The 4661-nt window shown below is 37.7% G+C and overlaps 1 pseudogene; it reads right to left on the bottom strand.

Annotated features, from left to right (window-relative positions):
• Positions 1 to 3010: 3010 nt before the first annotated feature.
• Positions 3011 to 4661, bottom strand: part of LOC102852953 — a 19969-nt pseudogene continuing 18318 nt past the window's right edge.

Below are 4661 nucleotides of genomic sequence, written 5' to 3'. Positions count from 1 at the left end.
TGCAAAAGCACAACAGGATTACCTTTGGTGCTCTCCTGTTTAACCATGTATGAAACCAGTGCCTGTCTTAGGTTGGACACCGCACCTACTGATCTTACCCGTCATGGGCTAACCTAGTAGCTATGGCGAGGCGCCTGTCTTAGGTTGAAACAGGGGCCAGTGTCTCTTACCCGTCTCTGGCTGCCCGGTTTATTAGCCTGTATCATCAAGGATTTTCTTTATTGGCCTTATGCAGTCTTTGATAATGGACTTGTATGGGATGGGAGGCTATGGATTTGACCTGCTGGTTGATAAAGCGTGTAAGCCTCTGAATTGCCCAGGGGCCAAAAGAAAGCCATTAAGGGCCCCCCAAAAGAGTGACTGGTCCTTGACCACGTCCCCTTAACTTTTAGGCCATAATTGATTGATTATACATTCTTTTGCTTTAAATTTTTTGTCACAATATGCACTAACCCAATTAAAAACTTAGCTGTGTGGACTTCTTGTGTTGAAGCTACAGCAGAAGTAGAGACAGCAGCAATCATAGGTCTAAGAGAAACAATTTCTACAATAACAAGACCTACAGCTCTCTTGGTTTTTAATGATAACTTATATAACTTTTAAAATTTGCAAGCCATTATTATCATACCAAATATCATTTAACTTTACCAATGTCATAACAATAGGAGGATTCTTTAGAATAACAACTGAATCATCTTTGGTAACAGAGCTAATATAGTTAGAAATTTTATGGGAACAACTTACATTAAATTTTGGATAATCACCAGTGATTACATTATTACCAATCAATAAGACATATGGTTTAGGTACACATGACATGACTCTGTCACTTGTGACATTATCTCCCTTACATTTATCTTTTGGGACACAGGGGACATTTATCGAATACTAGCAACTAATTTCCACAATTTGTTTGAAAGTTCTTCATATCAATGGTCCACATTCCTCCCACAAATCTTTTCACAGAAAGTCCGGGACCGTATGTATGAAGAGGTGACCAGTCCCCAAGTGAGGTAGCATTCCAACTGTTGGTCCTTTAAAAATTATATTATCAGCTAGTTAAGAGAATGGCCATAGCATTGTTATGATGACATTTTCTCCAAGGTGGTTGCCAGATGCCAGCACGACCTTTCTCAAAACATGAGGGAAAGTCAGCATCTGCTGGAAAGATGGCGTTTATTCTATCTGCTCCATATCCGGAAGCTCATCAGTCGGAAGCTAAATAATTCAACTGTACAGTCCATGATGGGTTTCTACAGCAGATAAATAATTTTTGATAGCATAAAGAGTATATTCCATAATACCTTGTTTTTGAGGAGTGCAAGGAAACTCAGCCCCCTGACAAACAGTAAAATATTCACAAAAATTTTGAAAACTTTTGCTGGTATAGCTAGGAGTGTTATAAATCTAGATTATTCTAGGAGTTTCTAACATAGAAAAAGCTAATAAATAATGTTCCACAACATAGTTAGTTGCTTTTTCTGATAAACAAGATATTACCGCAAAACCAGAACTGATATTAATAATAACATGAACAATTTGCAATCTTTTTTTTAAAATTGGAACACTTCTTGCTGATCTTCTCTGTATTGTTCCAATTTTAGTATATGTGCTGCCGAAGCGAGCACACATTTTGCAATCTTTCAAATTTGGGAATGTGACCCGCATTCACCCGTCAAACACAATCTGGCAACAATCCTCTAGGACTCACCCTAAAATGTGGAACAGGTAACAGAGACAAACATCCTACACATGATTCTACAATACCTTAACAATCTCTTCCAGAATATGAGGCACCCCATGTAAATATTCACTACAGCATAATGACTATGATGAAATTGTTATGCTTTTGCTAAATTAAAATCCATTAAACATTTACTAACCAATTTGTTTTATTTCACTAAAGGTCCTGGCAAAAAGAATAAGACTCAATATGACTGACAAAAATATTACCATCTCTTTGTCTAATTAACAATTGTATATGAAGAAATAATTACAAAACCATAGAATTTTTGTTCTGATAATATTCACTGCATCAATAATTGGAAGTGCATTAACTATGTAAATTACATATGTTTATATAGAAAACCATATATATAGTTTTATACGATAGACTGAGGGCAATTATTAGTACTTGCTCAACAGCATTTAATTTGGCCTGTAGTGTTAAAAATGATGAACACTCAACTATTTTAAAGATTTCCAATTGGTTCAAAAACAGCCCTTTCTCTGGAAGATCCATCAGTAAATATTACAAGAGCATCAGAAATTGGTTGATTAACAAAAACTTTAGGCAATACAAATGAATTTTTTTTTCTTTAAAGGGAAAATGTTTACTAGTAACTGGAAAATGTGCACAAGTTAAAACATGAACACCCAATATGATTTACTTATCTTTTTATAGGGGAGTGGGGAAGTAACAAATAACAAACCCCAAATAAGTTTACTGTTGTAGATCTAGAATGGACTTAAACAAATTCTTTTACTTTACCATCAGTACAGGTTTAGAAAGCACCAGAGAAAGTAGGTGTAAATTATAATGAGAACAAAAACATATTTGGAACCAAACTCATATAAGCTTGGCTGGCACATCTGGTTCTTTCACTGGTAGGTCACGTAAAATAAAGACTTGTGACCATTCACTCCTAATTTCCTAACTTTCTTGGACAAAATCTATGTCCAGAGGTTGCTCATTAAAGAAGGCACTAAAAGCATCTGGAGTAAGAAGACTATTCTGAGGGATGAATAAAACAGATAAAAGATGGGGGGGGGGAAGCACCACACATTTTCACATATATTAAATTTAAACTTATGACCGAAGATATTTTCATTACAATCATGTAGTTTAAATGTCTACTAAAATCTATAGGCTCCAAAATCCAGTGAACATAGTTCAGACATTTACCTAATAAAAAAAAATGGAAACAATCAATCAAGAAAAAAAAACCAAAGCAAACAATTTTTTTCTAAAAGGGGTATTGTAGCATAGTGATTATAGTATTTGAACTTTTCAGAGTGGATGTAGTCCACTCTTCTCTTGATAATCTTCATAAAACTGTCTCAACGCTTCAGGAATTCTAGGTGTCACAGAAAGCAAGGCTTGAGAAAAATGCTTTTTCATAACGCACTTGGCTTGGATGTTTTCTTCTAGAGCCAGAAGAGCTGCCTCTCGACAGACAGCTATAATCTCTGCTCCCGAATATGTATCTGTTAGGAGGATGAGTTCATCTAGGTCAACTTCATTACTGATGGGCATAGAACGAAACTCCAGGTTAAATATTTCCTTTCTCATTGCTGCATCTGGTAAAGGCACGTAGATGATTCTATCAATCCTTCCAGGTCGCATCAAAGCCTTATCTATCCTATCTGGGCGGTTAGTAGCAGCCAAAATAGTCACATCCTTTAATTGTTCAATCCCATCAATTTCTGTTAAGAGCTGGGCCAAAACACGGTCTGCTACATTCCCAGCACCTGAAGAGCTGCCCCTTTCAACTGCTAAGGCATCAAGTTCATCAAAGAAAAGTATTGAAGGAGCCACTGCTTTTGCTTTTTGGAAGATCTCTCTAATTGCTCTTTCAGACTCACCAACATATTTATTCATTAGTTCAGGTCCCTTTATAGCTAGAAAATTAAGTCCACTTTCATTGGCCAAAGCTTTTGCTATCATTGTTTTAGAGCATCCAGGTGGGCCATACAGAAGAACTCCTTTAGGTGGTTGAATACCCATCCGGATGAAAGACTCTGGGTGTTTTAAGGGCCACTCTACAGCCTGTTTCAATTTCAGTTTGACATTTTCCAGTCCTCCTATATCTGACCAGGATACATTTGGAACATCAATTGCCACCTCCTTCATAGCACTGGGTCTGATATCATTCATTCCTTTTAAGAAATCATTCAAAGTAATCTTCACCAGCCCAGCCACTTTGCTGTCAGGGATGTTTGGCTGTTTCTTCAGGACTCTTCTCAAAGCATGGATACCTGCTTCATTACACAAGGCTTTCAGGTCTGCTCCAACATATCCATGAGCATTATTTGCCAGTTGTAGCAGTTCAGCTTCAGTGAGCAAATGGGGTACCTTTCGAAGTAGTTTCTGGAGGATATCTAAATGGTCCTCAGCATTAGGAACTCCAATCTCAATCTCCTGATCAAATCGACCAGGTCTTCGGAGTGCAGCATCCAAAGCGTGAGGACGGTTAGTGGCCCCAAGGACCAACACTTGCCCTTTACTTCCTTCTGAGCCAATGCCATCCATTAGTGTTAAGAGTGAAGCCACAACTCTTTTTTCTACTTCATTTTGAGCCCCATCTCTCTTAGGGCAAAGTGCATCCAGTTCATCAATAAATATAACTGATGGGTGTCGCAGAGTGGCTTCAGCAAATATCTGACGTAACCTTGCTTCAGTCTCGCCATAAAATTTACATGAGCTCCAACTTCATTAGCAATAGCCTTGGCAATCATTGTCTTTCCTGTACCCAGAGGGCCATATAGCAGCACTCCCCTAGGAGGAGGAATTCCATAACTCTTGAAGAGTTCAGGCTGTTTGAGAGGTAATTCAATTATTTCTCGAATTGCTTTTAACTGATTCTTCAAGCCTCCAATCATGTCGTACGTGACTTTGAATTGGATGTCTTGCTCTTTTGAATTTGTACAAATCTTTGTGA

This window comes from Elephantulus edwardii, unplaced genomic scaffold (assembly GCF_000299155.1).
Source record: "Elephantulus edwardii isolate Elephantulus edwardi_28Jun2011 unplaced genomic scaffold, EleEdw1.0 scaffold00164, whole genome shotgun sequence".
Lineage (NCBI taxonomy): Eukaryota > Metazoa > Chordata > Mammalia > Macroscelidea > Macroscelididae > Elephantulus > Elephantulus edwardii.
Note: the sequence above shows the minus strand (reverse complement) of the source record. Positions and strands in the feature narration are given on the sequence as shown.